The sequence below is a fragment of the Channa argus genome, chromosome 10, assembly GCF_033026475.1.
Source record: "Channa argus isolate prfri chromosome 10, Channa argus male v1.0, whole genome shotgun sequence".
In the NCBI taxonomy this organism is placed as follows: Eukaryota; Metazoa; Chordata; class Actinopteri; order Anabantiformes; family Channidae; genus Channa; species Channa argus.
The window spans coordinates 5,447,831-5,471,584 of record NC_090206.1 but is presented as its reverse complement, the minus strand read 5'-3'; positions in this window follow the sequence as shown (position 1 = coordinate 5,471,584).

Sequence of the window (23,754 nt, the reverse complement as noted above, 5' to 3'; positions counted from 1 at the left end):
AGCTGTCCAACAACACTTTCCCCGTAGACATAAATTATTATTATTATTATTATTACGTTTTTCTGCCTTGTCCAGTCCTTCTATAGATCCATATACAACAGCCTCTTGCTCCCTTCCATTTTTTCTCTTCAATTTCCCCCTTATAACTTTTTTCCGTGAATTATCAATTGTATGTCGCTGGTTCCCTTTCAAATTTTATAGCGACCCAAAACACATTAACTGTATCTAGTCCACATCCCCCACCACAGACGCCCACACACTCTTTCTTTCTCTGTAGCTCATTCACACAAACTGCATTCACACATGTACCACGTGTACTTCAGTATTGTGTCGAGCTATCTCTGTCTCCTACAATAAACCAGTTGTGATGTGGGCAGCTGTCTGCACTGTGAAACTGCCAGCAGAGACATAATGGCCTATGGTATGCGTGTGTGTGTGTGTGTGTGTGTGTGTTTGAAAACTCTTTGTGGTTGCAGGCCATTGTCAGTTGGTTGGCTGTGAGTAACTTTATATCCCCTGTGATAGATATTTTTAGACCCTGAAAAGATGTATTAGTTAATTAACTTAATGGCATTAGTGCGAATATATGGTGTGAGTGTACTGTATATGTGTCTGTGTGCATGTGTACAGTATGTGCGCATGGATAATGTGTGTACACATGTGCATGTTGTCCAGTGAAGTGAGCAACATAAAGAAAGAGGCTCATTACCTCAAAGCCAGGAAGGCAAATTGGAACCAATGGTCCAAATAATTAATGACACTGAGTGCTTCCAACCAAAACACCTTTGCCTTAATTTTTCCCCCCCACTTATTCACTTTATCATGATTTTACAGGGAGCATAATGTACACATGGCAATCGTGGTCTTGGGGTTAAAGAAGTGAGCACGCAAGTGGAAGCTTGCTAGTTTAAATCTTCTCAACATATGCAGAAAATATGCATTGAGGAAAGAAAATGTAAAGTTTAGGTAAAATCTGAGGTATAGTCCACTAAAAGTGTTTTTGCTGTTAAATAATGTCACATTACCTTTTTCCTTGTTACTCAGGGAAACATATTGCACTAATACTTGATGCTCAAATGAATAAAAATAGTCAAACATTTGCTGTAGGAAGTGATTCTTGAATAGAGGATTTGTTGTTAATTTGTTCAAAATTCTGAAAATGTTGCTGGACACACTAATGGAATTAAAAATACATAGTCTTCTTTTTTTTTTTTTTTGATTTTGACAGTTTCAAACTCAGTTCAACATTAGTCCTGGTTTTGAAACCTGGCACCTACATAACCCATGTTGCAATTTGAGCACTCAAAGTTCAGTCTAACGTTGTAGTGTTCTGGTAGTAGTGGCTACTTTTATAAGAGTTCAGGTAACAACATCCACAAATCTATGTTTATCAGATTGATTTTGTTTTGTTATGTTTATCAGATTGATTGATTTGTTTTGTCTGTGTTAACAATATTTTCTGGAACTGACTGATACTACTTAAGAACTGCACATTTCCTTTTAAACAGTTCACTAAATACTCTTTGTTAATAGGCCTTTGGTTGAGCAAGTACAGTGCTTTAGGGCAAATTATCCACCAAACATGGAGTTGAAAGTTTGATTCTTAACTCTTCCACTGCACATGTCCAAGTGACTTTGGGCAAAACATGAGCCCAAGTTGCTCTTGATGTCTGGTCCTTACTTATAAGTTGCTTTGAATTATGTAAAAGTCATGCCCACACATTTAGAAACAGAAAGAAAACAAACAACTTAGAAATATAAAGCCCAATTGCTGCTTTCCTCGCTGAGGCTGGAAAGACCCTGGCTGAAGACAAGCACATTGGCTAAAGATACTGGAATGTAGAGATAAATAAACATTGTAACCTCACAATCACTCCAACTGAAAACCTGGAAATGAGTCTGATTTGACAATTTCCTGACAGTCAGGAAGCAGCAAGAACATTAGGGCAGCTCGGACGGTCTACCAGGTAAACACTGATGGTACACGGAGACTAATAATTATTTTGGTGCTGCTGGTGAAGCAGGCAGCAGGCCAGGAGGACTGAAGAGATAATGAGCCACAGGTTTGCAGGGATGAAACACCTGGTGGGCAGGTGAGGAATGGCAGAAAGAAACACACACATACACACAGGCTCCTTGGTCTTCACCATATTAAGAACAATGTGAATCAGTTAACAGGCAGTGGAAATAATAATCCTCCAGCAATGAGAGTGTTCACATACTGATTTATCAAACTGGAAGATGTTTAAACGCATTAGGTGGAACATGAAGGAAACATTAACATTTCATTAACCTTTTACTACCTAAGCATTAACCCCCAAAATCGCAGAACAAATTAAACCAGCGTCTGTCAGCATCTATGGTGATTGGCAGATTGTGCCCCATCACAGGACACACACCACTTTGTAACAATAGGACATTTACATTGACCACCCATAAACACATGCACGCACACAGAAGCTTTCTTCAGGGTTGTTGCTGGACATAAAGAGATTCTCATTTTAGTCTGGAGAGTCTTGATGAATGAGCAGTGAATCAAGGCGGCTGTGAAGCATTGACTGTCATTCTGTCCACCTAACAGCTGTGAGGAATATTTACCCATCTCATTCCTCATTTCTCACCTGCAATCGTCCAACAAGCTGTTGATGACAGCCAGGCAGCTAATCTGGTGATGTGCCTGATTGATAAACAAAAAAATCTTTAACAAATTATTTGATGAGCAATGATGAACCTAAAACAAAAAGAAAGCACTGAAAATGAACTGTAACATAACGTTTAGTTTTTATTGGATGACGGATAACAACACTATGATGTAAAATGTAAACTGGTGAATAAAAAGAAAAAAGGGTCTGCACACTGCAACAAAAGCTCTCAGCCAGTTTCATTGTAAAGAAAAGGTTTTGATTAACCCACAATGCAGAGCTAACACGGATCAATGGCTTTTCCGAAAAATGGGACGTCTTAAATAAATGGTTGAGGATTTTTTAATCTGGTCTTAAAAGAAACTTGAGTCATTAATGGCTCTGACTGAGGCTCTTGGTTGCTAAAAGGGTTGCTGCCATTCACAGTGACCCTAACAGTTTTTCTTCCAGAACCCGGTACGTTGTAAGAAATGAGGGCCACACATTCACAGGGCTTGGTCTGTCAGAGAAAATTCATTTTAAAGTTCACTGGAGGGTTATAACTTAAGTGATCACGCTCGGCTACGCTGATTCTAAATGAATCAAAATTACAGCAGTCAGCGAGAAGACAAACCTTCTATTCTTTTGATTTGAAGGGACAATGAAGGGATATGATCCACCGGCATTTTACTTAATAACCAGTAACCAAAAAAACAGTACAAAGTAATAGCTGTGTCAAATTTGGAATTTAGGAAGATTTCACATCCTGTGATGATCACGTATGAACCATAGTACAATGATGAAAACAGTATTACATCTATCACTGGTTTCTTTGAAATAACGAAGAAAAAATAAACATGTTGGCAAGAACAAATCCACTTCATCTGGATGATCTATACAGACGTAAAAACCAACCTTCTGAATCCGTCATTTAACAGTGTGCAAACAAAGAAACTGACTTTTTTATACCGCTAATGAAAATGCAGAACCGAAATGTCCGACAAAATGACAAAAATTTTACCAAAACTAATTTACAAATGCTCTGAAAGAAAGAGCAAAAGTAAATGAAAATATATTGTAAGATCTCCAATTTCTCTCTAACAAGTGCACACTGTCGACTAAACTGTGAACTTCAAATTTTAAAAATTTTCTTTAAAATGTTAAAAATGACTAAATAATGACACACGACTATTTTTCATTTTTAACATCAACAAAAAAAAAAAGATAAAATCCTGCAATGTTTAACTTATACACTGCTCTCTGAAGCCACTGGCAGATCCTTCAGCTATGACACTTTAAAGATCATGGGGTGCACTAAAAGTTTGTGTTGACTCATCCTCTATTCAACATTGAAATATGATGTTTATGAAAACATAAGAGAAGGTCTCTGCCAGTGGGGTTACATAATTGATTTTATTTCCACTACAGCCAAGCTTGTTTTTCTAGAAACAAACACTGAGTGTCAAACCAATAAAAGAGAAAAAGGCACTTTACTCTATTGCTATCATAAAAAAATAACACTTGAAGCAACAATATTTTCAAATCAAGACCAAGTAGGCTGTAGCAACACAATACACACTTTTCACTAGTTTAAGGGGGAAAATCTGAAAACTATTTAAAAATACAACTGTGGCCCTTCTTCTTTTTTTTTACTTGTAAGTTTGTTTGTTCATTTCTTCCACAAAGTGCGCTCACATACTTCAGATAATTGTTTTTGTACTATGTGAAGCACCAGGCTTATCATGTTCTACTTTTGAGTGGCAGACAGATGACTCTGAATGTGCACTTTGAACGTGGAATAATGAGACATGTATTCATATTAATGCGCTCCGGTGGCTTAAAAGAAGACTTGAAAAGAAGGCTCTGGGGAAGACGTGTATGCGTGTGTAGGAAAAAAATAAATAAAAAAATAAGTGGGCTGACGGTGCCTGAAGATCCTACTTCAATGTCCAGTATAAACAGCTAGAGAGAAGCCGAGATAAAAAAAGAAAGAGAGAGTGGAGGTGTGTAGAGAGGAGTTGGTGGAGTGAAGGGCCTTGAGAGGGATGGGAAGATGAATGCGGGGGAAGAGATAAGCACAAAGGAGATGAGGAGGAAAAGGAGCGGGGGTGCACCACAACTGTCTGTTCACATGAGGGATCGTGAAGGATATGGAAGTCTCCCTCCTACTGGCTATAAAGTCCCACACATCAGTGTGCAATAGCTGTTACAGAAGCCCGTGTGGCAACGTCAGCTCTTGAATGCACCGTTAAAAGAAAGTTAGTTTTAATGGGAATTCTTACTCCTTTTACCTCTGTTATGTCACTGTATCTTCAAGTGTGCAAAAAGCAGCAATGAATCCACATTTGCACTCATCTTAGTGCAACGCCTCCAATTGTACCAGGCAGCTTTTCGACTTACCGTGTGTTAAGTTTGGACCTTTTTTAAATTAGACAGAAGTGGAGCATTTAGTAACTGTTTAAAGCTAAACAAGATATACAACCAATGTATATCATCGCTCTAACTTTTAGAAAAACTCAAGTGATCTCCCTTCGATCCATAATTAGTTGGTAGGTTGTGGACTTTGCTGCAGATATTTAAGCCTTTCATTAGTTTATAACTTAAGCTTTGTGCTGGAACAGTAGTTCACAAACATTTAGTAGGTGAGAATGTAAAGTGAAATACAAAATTAGTTTGCCGATAAGGTTGGTATCATTGGAAATTCAAAAACGGCTACTAAATAGGTGTCGAAAGATTGTTGGCACAAATACTAAAAGCATTTATAGGTATAAATTGAAGGGCATTGCTAGTCAGTATTGCAAGATTTAAAGAAAAGAAAGGCTTTTTACAAATATCAAATCAAGCCCAGTCAGTATATTGACTGAATGTTTGTCTTGCATTATAGTGTCATCTGCATACATTTTACACAGATGTGGGTTATTAACTTGAAGAGCTGTGTTAATAATACTGAAACGATTAATAATAATTAGGATGTAAAGAGGAAAGGAGCCACAGGACAAGACCTACAATTAACAAAAGTTACGAGTCCAGTCTCTTTTCAATGCATTGAGAAATTCTTGGTAAGTAAAGCCTGAATCAGGACAGATTTGTCCAATGAAAGTAAGAAATGTCTCCTGTTTATGATTTTTCTGTAGGTAACTGCCAGAACAAACCTCTGTTCATCAGTGTAGAGGAAACATTTGCAAAAGTATTGTTAAAAACTAAAATTGTGGGGTATAGCTGCTCCATCAATGATTTAATTTTAGCCAAATCTCATTGACTGTTCATTTTTCTGAACTCGTTGATAATTTTTAATACAGTTATTAACTGTTTGTTTCTTCACTCCCCCCTTGTTGTATCTTCCCACACACAGATCACAGAGATTCTTTCACTGCACTAAATCAATTCCACATCTGAGATTTCTGCCACCACCTCAGTACAACAGGAGTGACTGAACTGCTGAACTGACAGTTCCTCCACCTTCTTTCTTGTTCTTCTCTATCCAAAGGAAAACCCTCTCTGAGAAGATAACCACAGAGGGCGTGTGGGAATGAGAGTGCAATTACAACAAGGAAATATATTAATTAATTGAACTGTAAAATCAATTGTTACACCGCTTGGAAAAACACACACACAGACACACATACAATTATTTTGACGTCAAGCCAAAAAGGATTTCAGGGTCTGGGAACACTGATAAAGCATTGATCTCTCTTCTTTTCACCTCCCCCTTCATCTATTCCTTTCTCCTCCTCTGTGGGCTTCGCTCATTCTCTTGGCATTCGGTCTGCTGCTGCTGGTGTCTGACTGTCCAGCTGTCTTTCTGGCTTCACAGGCCAGAGCACTGGGTGTTGTATCTCTTTTGTGTGTATTGTAGCTTATGCTTTGTAGCGTTTGGCTTGGCCTGTCTGGACAAACCGGGTTAAACATAACATGTTTGCTTACATTTTTTTGGTTGGACGTGGTGATGTGAATGTTAAGAAAAGAAATAATTCAAAGTCGAGTGATATTTCTCCACTTCTATTGTAGTTCTTTTTTCTAAGAGAAAAAAAAACCCATCTCCCACCTTTGAGCCAATCACACGCTGTCTGCATTATTTAAAGCTACAGTATGTTAATTTCTTTGAACAATAAGTAGAAATGGGATTCAAAACATATCTTAAGGCTGACACACATTGTACAGCACATTATACTTGCGATGTGGTTGTGATGGCTGGGTGGACCTAGTTGGTCAGTGCATATCCTGCCTAGACAGTGCTGACACAATCGTTAAAAGTGTATGATGTCTAAAGACTCAAGTCTTTAGTCTCAAGTCCCAGTTTCTGCCAGTTGTTCTCACAGCTTTTTAACATTAATATTTATTACCGAACTGGTGAGCAATGACATCAAAACTGAGGCAGGCCAGCAGTAACTACAACTTTATCTGAACTTTGTGTTGTTCTACACTCAGTTTCCTACATTAGGCTCCACAGTGTGCATTGTCTTCACCTTTACACACAGGGTTTCACCCCTATATTGTCTTTTATGTGCAGATTGTTAAGTTTCCTAGCTGCCACCCTATTGGTTTTGGCACAAGAATCTGCAACATTTCAATAATTTCTGCTTGACTGCTAAGTTTTGTTTTACTGCTAAGTTTTATTTTTATGTATTGTCATTTCACAACCCCTCCACAAACCTGAACATCTAGAACGTCTAGAACGCAAGTAGCAGAGGAGGTAGCACAGAACTTGAGGGCTGTGCATCCCAGGCACTAATGATAGTTTTCACGTGACTTGGACTTGACTAGACAAACACATTTACCTCAGGCTGGGGGCAAATTATTTAGATGAGCAGTGGAAGTATTAGTCGCATACATCAGCTGATTGTCATGAACCTTCCTCTTGCGTTCTGTGCTTCTGGGTCCTAATACTAAAATTCATTAAACTCATTACACTGATACAGGGACGAAAGAGGGGCGTGCTGTGAAGCACGTGACACTTCACGCAACCACAAAGACAATTGAACCCAGAATCTAAAGTTAGCACATTTAACACTGATAGTTCCCAAGCCTCTCAAATATAATATACCTAGATTAACTATGGCAAGTCGTGCAATAATTGCAAAGAAATAATACATTGACATTCCTACTTTTTGTTTATTTAATATCAAAAACGTTGAGATTCCATAGTTATCTTCTGCTTCCTGGAGTTTTTCTTTTTTCTTATTTTTCCCGTCTTTTCTACTATCTTTTATTCATCGCTTCACTGAGTGGTCCTATTGTTAAACCTACTGTGCACTTCACTTTGAAAGTCTTGTCTTGTGTTTAATCACTGCCTCTTTGTGCTTTGGATTTCATATTCTCAGGAGAAAGCGGAAGAAGCATTCTTGCCAGTTTCCTTTTTGGCTAAGCAAAACGAGCTATCAACACCACACACAATGCTACTGTACATATTGGGAGGGTAGGTTATTGATTTTCTAACTTTGTTCCACACCTTAGCAGCAACTAGGATTTTTATTCACCTTAGGTACTGTATCATTAAAGAGAACAAAGGGGGGGAAAATTCTGTGTGAGTCCTGGTTTCTTTCTTCTTTCTTCTTTCTTTCTTTCCACCTTTTGTGTTTTTTCTCTTCAAATCAAATGGATGTGTATGCAAATGACACATTCAGTCCCATTCAGTTAATAACCTTGGTACAAGTGTGCAGTATGCTATGCCTGGGGACAGACAATGGTACAATTGAAAGTCCTGGAACAGAAAAGGTAAAAATGAAAAAGTTATTAATGAAGTAAAGGAGCTCACATAAATATATGACACTGGAATATTTCACTCATTTGTACTTTATTACTGACTTAGTGCTTAATCCTCAGAAAAGACAAACTACTCTAAATACCAAATCTATATTGGGATTTTTTTTTTCTTAGCAGTCTGTTAAATCCAAACTTTCCAATTATTATAAATAATTTGGCAGCTGTCTAGTTAAATGTTGTGTTTGCGATGCTGTGAGGATAAAAACCAGCATTCAAATAATGGATTTGTTGTCGTTGTAGTTTACAACAAAATATTCAAAGATAAGCTTAGAATTAGTTTAATTATAACCAAACAAGAGAGGATGTAGTCAAACAGGTGCAGAGTAATGATACCTTGCAAAGACACTTGCTTGTATGTGAACAGTTTTCCTGTGCAACAAAACATGTACTTACATGCAGTTCTACCTCCCAGATGGCAGCATGACTTTGGCGAGTACAGTGTCATTATAAACAGTGACTATGTTACAATAACCTTGGATGATCCTAAATGTAGACTTATTAGATTACTTAGATTTTGACTAAAACCAATTTATAACAATATGTTTAGATTTTAGTGAAACAAAAATAATTTTAAAGCAGAATTGCGTCCTAATTTCACTTATATATTTACACAGCCTTTCCCACAAACATTTTATTCCGCTAGAGAATGTTTTACTGTGTCCTCACTCTCCCAGCTCACCTCCTTCCAGTCTCTGACCATAATCCAGCCTGTCGTGTGAAACCACCCTCTCTTACTAATGAACAATTCTGTCCTTGACACGCACCTCACAGCAGCCAGGCTATGGGAAAAAAGAAAGTGGCTACTGAGAAGTCTTCAACTGAATTCAAACCACCCAGTGTCAAACTTTGCGTGCTGCTTAAAGCCTGAGTCCGAAAGAAGCAGGGGACATATTAGATTCTAAATGCTCCGGCACAGATATAGGAACTCAGAAGAGATTATGTGGACTTAATTTGAATTTCCTGTGCTTAATTCAAATTCCTCTGCTTGTGGACAGAGGGTAGGCATGAGAGAAAGGGATAAAAAAGTAAAAACACAATGGATTTTCTCCACCTCTCTCACCCCACAGGAAAATGCAAAGAAATGTGTTCTGATGATCAAATCTAAAGTTTCTTGCATGTGACTGTGCAGAGGGTCTTGAGGGTGTCATTGGATATATTGACGACAAAGGTATTGTTTTATTGATTAGTGTTTCAAGTTGTAAATTTCATTACTATAGCTGCGGAACATCTGGAGACATTTTAACAGTTACTGCTACTTCGTGTCCTTTTTCCCAGGAAATTTGTATTTGCTACCTCGTTACATCAGCTGTTGATATTTTCACAACCGCAGTATGTTCAGTATGCTCAGGATTTTCCTTCCATGATGCCCTATTAAAAAAATGACTAAGAGTTGCATGTTTATGCTGTGATCTTTCCATGCTGATAACAAAAATATAGTGTGTTCCCGATTGCAACACATTAAACTGTGGATCAGTCTCCATTACAGATGACTTCTCTTTTTAATTATTCAGTTGTGTTCTGCAAGAAAGACAACCTCTGACATTTGATGAACCGATCTTGCTGTGATCCTCATCCACACTGTTACAAGAGAGACTTTCATTCATTTTGCTCCCCTTCTAGATTTCCACTCTCTTTGTCTCTCAGATGAGAGTAAAGAGAGACAAAAGATGAAAGGGCAAAAAGTCAGAGTGAAGACAAAGCTCTTTCTTGTTTTATCCTTTTACCAGGAGTTTTGCTACAGCATTCTTGGCTCAGCAAGAAATATGTCGCCATCGGGAGAAAGTAGAGTAACGGTTGAAGCTTCGTGCAGCTAAAATCACAAGGGCACTGCTATGATCAGAGGGAGGAGAGAAGAGGGCAGATGAACAGAAAGTTAGAGACAAGTGGAAGAAGAGAACATAGAAAGAAGGGAGGAGACAGACAAAAAGTGACAACATTGCTTACTGTACAAAGAAATGAAGAGACAGGGAATACGAGTTGGAAAACACCTGCAAGAGAAGTTCTACTGCAGCAAAATGAGTCAGAAACTCACTACTTGAGTAAAGAGGGAGTTCATAGGGTTTGGGATTGAGTGAACATGAGAGAAAAAGACCCTGAGGTGGGATCTACCTTCTCCACCTCCTTATCTCCTGTTCTCAGGGTTTAGGAGGAGCTTAACAGAAGACCTTGTGACTTTATCCAACATTTACAACCCCATACAAGAGTTGCGAAAAGCCAGAGAGGAAAGCGAGGAGCAAGAGGTGAAGCGAAGACAGAAGAAAAGAAAGGAAGAGGAGACAAAACAGGAAAGAATGGGCATAGATGGAAAAAGTTGCCTTAAATGGCTTAAAAACAACTATAGGTAGCGGAAACGACAAGATGTTAAATTCACGCTGGGGACCTTGTTGTCGTCTTCTCTCATCAGGTTTTCTGTCTGTGTCCTTTGACTGTCAGCAAAAGCAAAATGCCTTAAAGTGTTCACCACAACAAGGAACAACATTGCATCAAGCCTGGAAGCAGAGGTCCTAATGTTAGGGATGAGTTTTTTTTTGCCATATCTTAAAAAAAAGCAAACAAAAAGAAACGAAGGATTGTACGGGTTAGACACATGAAGAATTTCCCATGGATAATGGACATGTAAAATATACCTAGTACTTTTCAGACTACATGTACACAGACACATTCTACTCTAGTACAATAGAAACAACTATGAACTCTAACAATAAAAAACACTCATTTTCTTTGTTCCGGTAAAAGAAGAAGGGTGTGGAAGACACTACACCCTCACTGCCGAGCAAAACGTCTACAGCCCACTTTAGATCACATTCTGTGTACATGACTATTTGCAAATCCTCTTGAGTGAAGGAATAAACTACATCTTGGTGAACAGCCAAATACAGTGAGTGTGTCATTAGATTTGGTAAATCTGCACCTATTCTGAGGCCAAAACGTCCACATCTGACAATGCGTGCTGTAAAATATAACGCTCCAGAAAAGTAGCAGGGGACTGGATACAACAACAAATCTTTCACACTTTCAACCCCCCCAAATACATTTCGAGTCTGGTTTTTACCTGCTCCAGAAATCTGCCAGCGGTTACATGATAATGAACTTGGTGATGTGATAACTGGTTGGTCATGAAACTGACTAAATTCACACAAATGCAAAAAAGGGAATTAAAAATAATGAGGGGGGGGAGAGAACACAGGTGAGGGCAAACCACTCCTGAACAGCTGTAGCCTCTTCTCAAGAATTCAGCTCTAACCTGCTTTGCCCCAAAACTCACACCATTGGCTCATCCAACCTCTCATACCCATTATGGCCTGTTCAATACTTGGCAGAGTCTCTAAAAGAGCCCCTCTTGTTCTCTTTCTACCCAAAACAAAATGTTTTTGTCAGGAAAACATTTTTGGGAGGTGTGAAGAGGCCCCGAAAAAACCAATTGACCATGTGGCAGTTTTCACCCAGTCTGTAAAATCTGTTAACATTTACTCGATGGAGTTCACAAAATTTGCACCAGTGAACAATGTTTTTGACACAAGGTATCACGATGAATTTTGTTATCATTTCATATCATCTTCATCATTGTCCTTATGTTAGATTACGCTTTTGAAGGACTACTAGTCATCAGTAATTTATCAACGGGAGCCCTTCTCCTCTATCTAAGTGTTCCCACAGGCTCCTACACAGTGTCCTTTGTTTTCACAGTCTTCATTTAAAAATCACCGCAAAGATGATTAAGCCTTTTTAAAAAGGCAAACATAAAAGTAACACTCTGTAACAAATTGTGTTACAGAGATTGGTTTGTTTTCAGGGCAAAATGGGTAATTTCATCAACGGGGCAATTAACAAACCAACAACCACCTGTTTACACCAGAATCAATGGCTTACTGTCACTTATGGCATCTGGCATCCCTTTTGTAATTAACCCCAATATGTGCAGGCAAGGATGTGAAATGGTCACTGCAGGTGGGAAATGTGATATGAAATAAAACCGGAGGACAGCGAGGAGCAGCCTGTTAGCCTGAAGGACGAACTGGACCGGAATTTCTTTACTCCAACGCAGAACAACACAGCATCTGGGAAAGTACTTGATTGATAATTAAACCCTGATTGTGGGTGAAATGGACTGTGTGCGTATTCACGGCTCAACCACAGCATGGAAAGATTGACAGATGAGGTAATCTAGGGATATGATCTGATTGGTGTGTGATTTGTATAGCCGTCATCCTCCACAAAACCCAACTGTAATCCGCTAAAGAACAAAGCAGCACATTTTCATTTAAGTCTGATGAGATTTTTAAACTCATTATCTAAACACTGCCTTTGGCTCCACACAAGCAACGTTTTGTGTTTGTGTGAATAATTACTGCACTGTCTCAGAAGCAAAGGCATAGACAATGTTAAGTTGTTGGAGCATCTCAAAAGCTTGTAACGGTGGATATTTGGTTGTTTAACATGTCTGAACCCTTAGACTACATTTTGCGACCTGTTTCCTATCAACGTAAACCCTTTATTGTTATAATAAGGTTTTTCTTCTGGTTTAGGTTGCCTAAACTTACTGTGGCTAAACTTTAGGCGGAGGTGGTCGATCCGATTTTTCTTGTAAAAAAAATCTAACCAAGTGCTGGTTTTGTGATAGAACTAGTCTCTATCTCTGAAGTACTTTGGCCATTGTGAAATATTTACCTCAAGACAGTGCAGTTCAATCAACTAAACACAGAAACCCAGGATCTCGACCAAGGATCAGTGCTGGAGAGTGATGTAAAACTTCTGCTTTGATCACAGGATGTGCACCGGTATGATGTGCAAAATCTCAAAGAGCAGTTTTATTTGATTTTATCCCCAATCCTGGATGAGGCTTGACTACAGGAGGCTGCTAGTGCGAATGGTTTTATGGGATTTTCGGTGTGTGCTTCACCAAGCAACTTTCATCCAGGTTACATGCACAGTCTTGGCAGACTCAACTTCCATTTGTTGGGTCGACCATCTGGAGCTCTTCTGCTCTTCCACATGGTGAAGTGTGTTGTGAAACAGAGAACGGTTTGTGGAGCTGTTACAACAAGCTGCTTTCATGATATGATGAGAGAATAAAAAAAAAACAAAAAAACACATTACAACCCGTGATGAGTGTGAATAGTTGTCTGTCTCTGTGTTGACCTATAGATAGACGGGGGACCTCTCCAGGGTGGACCCTACGTCTTGCCTCTCATCCTACACAGGATGAGCAATTACAGATAATGTAAGTATGAATGAATGGTCTCTGGCTAAACCACAGTGAGAATTGATGTTTTGCCGGCGTTTGGACTCACGGCTCTTATCTGCTGTAATAAAAAAACCAACATTCTCTTTCAGGTTGTGCCTCCTGTAAGTGCTGACCCCGCTGTGTGTTTTAAGCCTGTTTCGCATGTGAACTCGTCAGGAGAAAATTGTCTAAAGTTAGGTCTGACACGTGTCAGGAAACTGCGGTTTTCAAACATAACTTTGTTAGGAATCTTAGATCTGTCCACATATTCCCTGTTATACACTGACCCAGGATAGAGTATAACTCACACCATAGAACTAGAACATCCAATTTCTACATTCCATTATATTCCATTATACAGCAGCACTTGAGGACACTGTCACAGGGATATGGAGAACCATGGCTCATCCACACTCATGAGAGAAGTGCTACAAAATGATGTTCGGTCTGGACAGAGGAGCATTTCTGAGGGCCTGTGGATGAATGTAATTGAGTTTGAAGAATTTGACATGAGGGCCTTCTTGACAAAATGAATCTGCAGAGCTTGTGTGCTCCGACTGGAGTGGGGAGGTCAAAGGTTGCGAGAGCTTTGAGGGAGCCTGGAGGGAGACGAGTTGAAATGACCATGTATGTGTGGAACTGTACCCTGACCTGTTTAGTCTTTCTTGGGGCCACTTTCCTTGAATCAAAGACTCAGAAAGCCTTTCTGAGAGGAGAGAGAAATTACTTCTGTGTGATAAATCAAAGAAAAGAAACTGCATTATTTCAGCAGGGGGCAACATACAACTACTCCTGAGTGAGGCTTCAAACCTTGGCCTGGGACGACAGGTCAGAAAAAGAACACATGGCCCATCACGTTATTAATTTACTTTTATGTATCTGTTGTTTCTCAGAAAGTGGAAAATCCTGTCCACTTCTTTCCTTCCTCCTGTCAGCAGCAGTCAGCCACTGGACCGTGCAGCCTAGCAAGATCTGCTTTCTCTCAGTCTCTGTTTCTCTCTGTCTTTCTCTTTCAAATAATGTTCTATATGTAGATAGGAATCTGTTTAGTTTCCCCCATTTACACTAGCTCTCATCCATTTCTGTTTAGTGCTATAATATCTATCAATTCTGCATTATTCCCCCCCCTCCGCCCCCTCCATTTTTATTTTTTCGTATTGCTACTCATTCTGGTAAAGCCTCAACAAAAGATTCTCCCAAGATAAGAAGACCTTCAATAACTGTGATTGCAGAGGTTGCCAGGGCACCACAGATCTTATCCGTCACTTAAACACCAATATGACCTACAACTTTAATTCACTCTTTTTGCTTTGAGAGATACAGGGGATTAAATATGACCTCTGCAATGTTGGATATGTGAGACAACAGAATATGGAGCCTGTGCTCGCCTGTAGTCTTCAGCTAGGCTGGTGGAAGATTTTTTTAAATGGACTTTGCTGCCGCCGATAATTAGTGTGACAAAGCCAATATTAGCTTTGAGACAATGTTCAACAGCTTTGCAATGAAACAAAGAAGTTTATCTCAAAAGATGTCTTCAGTTCTAAATAGGCAGTTGGTAGATTGGTGGCTCAGTGGTAGAGCATTGGGTTGGGATGCAGAAGGCCATGGGGTCGAAGAATATCGTGCGAGAATTTCTGTTCTCATAGGATTTGTTTAAATGCAGTGGACTGGGGAGGATTTTACTGTCCAGCAACCCCTGCTAGAACCAAAACTGTTCAGCACTTCCATCATACTCGCTGAGTACTCAAATGTAAATACTTGGAACCATTCTGGGAAAAAGCGGTTTAGGGACATTACAAATAAAAAACATTGTGCAGGAGGAGTAGATCTCTTTACCTACTATAGAGCTTACCTGTAAAACTGACTACAAACTTAAGCTGTTTCTTTTCTAGCATCACACATCTATGAAGATCCGTTTCCAGTTTAATAACTCAGGGAACTTAGACGATAATTCTCCCTTTTTTTTCATGCCTTATTTGCCCCATGGCAATTCATGACAGCATGCAGAGGTCAAAGTTGAACTTGGACGAACTGGAGTAAGGGACAGGTCTAGAACCTTTTCATAGTAATAAATAATAAACTGTATATTAATAGTCTAATTTGTATATAAAGTGGTTAGTGTCAGAATGTCAAATACACATCTAGCATTTTAAATACTCATAAACAAATAATATTAAACAGTTGGGGAGAGTTAAAAATTCATCTTTTGCAGAATCTGCCTGGTTGCAAGTGCTACAAAATTGTGACACAACATATGAAACTACCTTAAATGTACATAATATTTAATTGTATTTATGTATAATCATAGAAATGTATTTCAACTTCAGCTGAAATTTGCTGCCTACTACTTAGCAGGAGGTGGCACCAGTGGTGGCCAACAGATTTTGAAGGTGGCCAGTGCCACCCCAGGCTGTAATATTGGCAACCAATAAAATATGATCATGTGCAGCTTTACTTAGAACTGAGATAGTTTCCAAAACTTTGAACAAGACTATTTGCGTCTGAGTAGCAACTATGAGATGACCATGACCAGGATGTCCAAAGCTATTATTATTACACAAGCAGGTGGTGCTTTAGTAGAGCTGTGTTAGAAATAATGCAAAGTGAGTACATTCCTAAAACTCCCAACTACTCAGAACTGAAAGTGGGGAGTTAAGTTAGTGAGTTAATTTAGTACTTAATCAGAAACTCACCTGTAAAAACAACAGGATCCGTGCAGAGAATGAAAAATAAATCAAATGAGTAAAACTGGACACAAGTCTGTCAGAGCCCACAGGTCTGTGCAGTTTGCACAGTTAGAGTTGTCAGAGAATACAAGGTGGGGAGGGGACAGATTTACAGCCAACCCATAGTCTTTTCCAGGTCCTGCAGGCAGCCTACAAAGATGAGGTAACTGCAAGCTCAACTCCACCTCTTCTCAGGGCCTAGCAAGACTTTTCTTGTAAATAATTATTCAAAATTATTATTAGTAGTATTTATTATTTGCACTATGGTGATTTTCTGAATTGATTAAACACATTTCCTGAAATAGCTTCACTGCTATCAGTTGATTCACACAGCAGTCACTGCATTTTACAAATTCAAAGAAAATCTAAACACTGTGTTCTTTCTGTGTAGCAGGACACAATGGTCAGTGAGGAATTTCACTGGTTTATTGTTTGAAAAACAATGTTTTTTATATGTGCACTATAAAACTGCAAAAAAATGAAAACGTGAAACCTAACATAGTCATTCTCACTTAGAATGGGCCATGTCATTCTTCGTTCTGCCTCAGCATCATCTACGTTACAGGCAATGTGCTCTCTTGCTAGGCAACAGGGATACAACCTGTTGGTATGGAGGACCCAGCCTTCAAAACACTAAGACATATGCTTCAGCTGGGTTTAGGAAAAGAGAGTGTTGTGGAAGGCAAACATTAATGAAAGGGGGGTTATTGATAAACCTCTCACATACTCTTGTAAGCTCACATTGTCCCGGAGGACAACATACACAGGGTGCTCTCACCGCTAATGATGTTCCCGTTTTGTTCACATGCCATCCAGAAATAAAATGTCTCCTGTTGTATGGTCCCGCTCTTACATGGTGACGAAGACCCTCACAGCTGCTGCTGGCTACACAAAGGGTTACATGGCCGCTGAAGACCAATTATGTTGAGACCTCTCTGTGTCCTCTACATGAGACAGAACCCAGCTCCTTCAAGAAGAAGCATTCTTTAATGATAATTGGGGTTGGAACCGATGAACAACAGACATCAGACATCCAAAAAAGTACACAGTTTTTTTTTTGTCTATATTTGTTTCAGTCCACATCATCATACATTTAAGTAATAATAAAAGACAGAGACATTTTTGACAGCTCAAAAGGGGAAGACTGCCTAAGACTCATTTTATCATGTTGTTGTTTTAGAGGTTATTTGTACTTCATATACACCTGACACACCTGTATATACATATACATACTATGCACACAATTTCATGGTAGGATTCAATTTGAATGTGAAACACAGGTTTATGCCAGAAAAGCTGCTTCAGTCTGGCAGGCGACAGAGTGCGGTCGACACACAGGGCAGGTGTGTCATCTCTCTGTGCACCTTAGCTGTGAACCCCCCGTTGAGCTTGTGGCCAGTGTTTGTAGTGACTCTGACAGGCTGAAATTGGTGTGTGAGTACGAGACACCAGCTGTGACTCATCCAATTGTCTGTCTAACAGTGGTGTAGCCTTAACTTGTTTGCTTCCATGAGTGTGTTGTGTTCATGTCGCTGTGGCGAACATGCACCCCATCACACGCACATATATTAAACTTCACAGGAAATTACTGTTTAGGCAGGTTAAAATCAACAGCTAGAATAAAACGGAACCTTTTTAATATACATCACAACAGGGTTGAACTACAGTAAAGCACAAATTTCACAGAACATGTGACCATGACCAGATCCCTCTGCACTGAACACCTGCTGGTACTGTATTAGTTTAAATAATATCATTAAAACGTAAGCAGCAGCATACAATAGTTCTTCTGTGAATCTCTCATACTGTGAATTCACACTGGAGGGAGAAATAAATTCCACTTGCCTCCAAGTTCGACCTCCTGAGAGCGTATTTCCCCCACTGAGAGTGAAGTTAACCTCCCTTTCTGCACCTCCATCTTCAGACATACATTGCCCGTAAGAGAAATTTTGTTATGGGTGTGTTTAAGCAATATCTAAACAAGGTTACAAAGCACAGAGTCTATCAACACAGACTAGGTCACAATCATTATCAAAGAACAGAAGATAGAAATTTAAATATCTGAAATATCATATTATTTTTTCACAGACAAATATGTTTAAAAACTGTAGGCTTTAACAATCAGAGCTTCCAGGAATTAGGGATGCTGCCACAAGAGCAATTACAGCCTGTTTCCACAAACGTGTTCGACACTCTGCACTGTCCCCGAATGCCACGACCCACATGAGAGCTTGAAACCCATGCACACAGATAATGGGGCCACTCACAACAACAAATTGTAGATTGTAATGTACCTGATTTTTGGGATATTGCATTTGTAATATGCCAGATTAGCTGTAATCACCATTTAATGGGGCTTTATCAATGCTAATTATCAATATCAGATCAAACCTACTGGTAAATGCGGAGCCTCTACCTTCAATACATGTGATTTCACCATGAAATCACCATCTAACTGACAAAGCAAATAGTAGGAGGGTCACTGTTGGTAAAAGACAGAGAAAGTCTGCTGAGGATGGTCATGAAAGCACATGGCTTTTCTGAAATGTTCAGCGTTTACTTTGTCGCTGTGACAGCAACATTCGGTCAAATGTCTTGCTGGACATCAGTTGAATTTGAAGTTACATAGCATAATGAATACCTCCGAGGAGGTAGGATGCTGCCTACTGAACCACACTTATAGCCTGAGTAGAGCTGATAATGGCCCACTGAATCGTGTATTTCCTTCCTAATTAGGAGCAGAATTTCCTCGCAACATGGTGCCGCTATTAATATGCAGCAAGCTCCCGGAAACTTGAGGTGGGATTTTTGCAAAAGTTACTGCTAATGATTGAAGGGCCTCTTGAACATAAACTGTGCTTCTTTGCATATAGTCCAAAAAAGCAAGTTTCTCTTTCTTTACCTGTTTCTTTAGTTTAGCTGGAACTACAGGACGTCAAGGTCAATTATGGAAGTTCTGATCACAAAGCAAAGCAAAGGGATCTAGAGTTAGTTGAGAGAAACACAACACTTAGCTGTGTGTCACTATGTCCCTAGTCTTAAACACTGCAAGTTGGTTGGTTATTAACTGCTACAGCATCTCTGCAGACACATCATATACATCTCATTTCATATTCACACATTTGTTTATTTCACTATCCCATGCTGTGGTATGCAATGTTTTTTTTGGGTAATGTGAAAACTACCTCTGAACCTTATGTGTGATATTTTAAGCAAAAGCTGCTCTCTGCGTGTGTGTGTGTGTGTGTGTGTGTGTTTGTGATAGAAAAAGCAAAGTGTAGCGGCGGCGTAGACCAGCAGGCCAAACATATTTCCTCCTCCTCCTCCCCTGCGCCGAGGGTACACTCAGCACGCACCAGCATCATCTTCCTGCCGTGTGTGTGTGTGTGTGTGTGTGTGTGTGTGTGTGTCGGTACCAGTGCAGATGTCTGCTGTGTATTTGAATCAGTCACAGCACACTGCCTCCCAACACAGCTGAAAATCCCCTCTCATGGCCCACTGACGAAAACAGCCCATTTGGACTGAAAGATCACAGCACCAGAGGCTGCGGAAAAGCTGCTGTGTCTGCCTTTCATTTCCGAGTCCCCTGATAAAATAATGATGAGTCCATGGCACACTCAGAAAAGTAATAGGGGAATCTTTCTGGGGAAAAGACAGCCACCATAGTCTTCAATGCCATTGTGTCTGATACGACTCATTTTATTAAAAAACCCACAAATACATATTAGTAATTACTTATGTAAGCTTAAACTAGGCACATCAAATGAACTGGTTGCCGCATAAAACTGCCCTTAGAGGGCAAAATAAAACTGTACTGACCATAATTATGGGCCAGTATCAACAGATAAGAGCCCACTGATTAGTGTCATAACCGTCAAATCCGATTTTGACAAAATTTGACACGGATACAAGTTTGAACGGGTTTGTATCTGTCCCTCATGCTGCCTCGTAGCCAGATTGGTATATTGTAAATGAGAAGTGGTTGTCAATTAACTTACCTGGTTAAACAAATAATAAAAAGTATGGCATTTTTGTATTGTATTGTATTTGTCACGTTTACATTAAACTGAATGAACGTACACTGTTTTAAAAAAATCTGAGGTGCAAATTAAAGAGTTTTTGAGCTTTATTTTCGATCACGTCAACGGTATTAAGTTTAAGCAAAACTCACCTCTTGACTGAGTATTTTTGGCTAATCGAGCATAGTCAGACCAGGTGAGATATCACATTGTAATATGGTGTTGTGTACATGTAAGCACAGCATTCAATGGCAGTGGGTTAGGGGTGTTCCTGTCCTCCTGGTGAATATTAGTCTAATTTTCACTCTTCATCCTGCTACATTTTGGTGTCTTGGGAAAAATACCTATTAAGCTGCTAGATGCTCCTCTAGGCGCTCTCTCTCTTTATTTGTCTGCTGTGTGGTGCCGGCCAGGTGATGTCCGGTCGGGGGTGTAAATGGGGTCTTCATCAGCGTCGCTCCCACAAAGGACCAACGGCTGTCCTCCTAATTACCCTACACACACGGATACACGTACAAACGCACATACACAGTAAAACAAATCCTTCATCACACACCCTGCCATGCCGAGGCCAATTAGGCTGCCACTGTCTTTTGGCCTTAACTAAACTCATACACATACAACTGACACATTTTCCATCGAACACAGACACGTCTTTCCCTCCGTGTCTCTCTCTACCTCTCACTTTCTCTGACAGGGACAGATGGACACGTGTGTGGCTGATAAAGTTACTCTCACTTGCTCCCCTGAAAGAGCTCAATGAAGATTGATAGCACCACTTAACTAAACACACATACATGCAGACACACACACACACACTTAGATTAATAGCCAGGCTTCTGAGAACTCTTTGGAGAGTGTATGTTTGCCAGAACTCTACAGAACACAACAAAGTTAAACTAGCTCTGATGAGAACATTATGGAATGCCGTCACTATCAAACTTACCTGCGTGTGTGTGTTTGTGTGTGTGTGCAAATGTACATTGTACTAAAGTGTATCTGCCTTTTTCAGTTCATAGGTCAGTGGTGATGGATCTTAAAGATGGTTTGGAATTTTCTTCCTAAGAAGACAGTAAAGGGAGGCACTGCCATTAATCCACCCAAAACATATTTGGCTGGAAAGTTCAAAAACTTTGAATGTGTTTTTTTTATGCGTTTGTTTTTTGGCGATTTAACTTTTTGCATAGGAAACCTGGGCAGCGTGAGCTGGAGCCTTTGTTACTCTGCTTGTTTGAAAGAGCTCAAATAAGACAATGAACACAAAGATGCAAAAGTGACTAATAACAGACACGAGTGTCATAAAAACAAACACGGACGGTCATCAATACACAACATGACTAAAAACATACACTAAACTTCTAAATAGGCATCAAATGACTTAAAGCAAAAACAAAAAAATCGAAGAATAGGCATGAAATGACTAAACACTAAATCTCCAAAAATAGACTCAAAACAACTAAGAACAGATTAAAAATGACCAAAAAGAAGCTAATGTGTGTGTGTGTGTGTGTGTGTGTGTGTGTTTCTTCGCTGTGCCCAGGAGCCAAAGAGATGTCCTTGAGGAGTAGGTAGGGGTAACTTCCCCCAGTCCCCCACTCCCAGTCCCAGTAACATGTAAACATTTGGGGCTGATACCGTCTTCAGTGATTCTAGTATCATAGAAACTAATTATCGGTAATAATTACTCGCACTGTCTCAACGATTTTCAGCTTTTCAGAAACTGTCCCAACCTCACCAAACTAAATCACAGGCTGTGACTGTAGGTAGTATCTGTGGTCTGAGCCGTACACGTTTTACAAATGGACGTTGTAAATTTGACGTTGTCTGTGGTAGATTCGGGCTACATTTAAAAAGTACACTCAAATCCAGCAATTACAAATAAAACATGAAAGTAGCCTGTTAGCTATGATTAAAAACAGCATATCCAGGTCATACATCAGTATCGACAGGAGATAGGTTTTACAACTTCAGCTTCAATGGAAGCATGAATTATGTCGTCCATGTACTTTAACAAATTGCAGCCACAGGACATTTAGATTTTTCTCCTAGATGTCACTGTGGGGAATCTGTAAGATCTTTCCGCAGAAGTAACCGTTTCTCTATTGGTCTACCAGCTCAGGCAGAAGGACTGAGGGGAAATATGACATCATCTTGAGGTTTCACAGCTTTTAAGAAAACATATGGGGCATAAGCCCCAGCAGTCCCCCCCCCCCCCCCCACCCCCACCCCCCACCCCCCCCCTCCTTCTGCTGACGCACTCAGCTCTGACTCACAGTCACCTCACCTGTTCCCTTATAAATGTATCACTTCCCTTTGAGGAAAAAGCTTCTTGTGATACAGCTGTTAAATTTTTATTGAAACAGTTATAATCAAGGCGCTTCACTGGGACGTGCTATTGTTTGTTACAGCCCGATGGCTAAATCGTACAAAGAGAAAGCTGCAGATTGGCCTTTAGGGAATCCTGTCGGAAATGGATGGTGATAAGGAAAGTTTAGTGAAGCAGAATGAAAAGGAAATCTGGAGCTGGATGAGCCACTGTAGTCATCGATGATTATATGATCTCATTTACTCTGGAAAATGTGTAGAGTTCTTCATTATAGCCAAACATCTTGATGCACACAAAAGAGCAGATGTTCCTGTGCTTATTTTGGTATAACCTGGTGCTGGTTGCGTAAGATTTAATTACTTCACCCATATTGGAAGAGTTTCTGCAGATGGAGCAGCCATACCTGAACTGGTGCCTTTCCACTGTGATAAGGATTTAATCAACCAAAACAACAGAGTCGCAAACTCCAAAAAAGTTCAGAGAGTTTGTTAAACCTTCAGTACAGCCTGTGGAAAGCCGTTATTTAAAAAGCTTTTATCATGATAAAAATGTATAGTTGGTGCCCGTGTAGATTTTTCCACTGTGTTTTGGACAAGAGTCCACATTTTTCCACCTGATACAAATCAAAGACAAATGAGAATGTTTGAGGTGCATGAATGATGATGATCACTCCAGAGACACTGTTCTCCAGACAGAGGACTCATTGCATTTAGCCAGGGCATCAGCCTGGACAGAACAAAGGGGTCAGAACACGGTTCTAGCTCCAAAGACACAGAAGCCACAGCAAATCAAGTATGCAGATCAATAAAGCATGTCAAAAATTAAAAAAACAGGTTCTAATTTTCAAGCTAACCATTGTGAATTCTAATGAAACGATGACCACTCCACGTCCTTAACTACACGTTTATTAAAGGAGCTAACAAAGTAAGTGTATGAGTTACATTAGCACACAAACACAACAAAGCAAACAATTTGCAATTCGAGTAGGTTACTATGCTAAATGACCTGTAAAACTAATCCATAACTTCGCTTTTATTATTCCTTTGTTTCTTTAATGCTGCCTTACTCTTTCTTG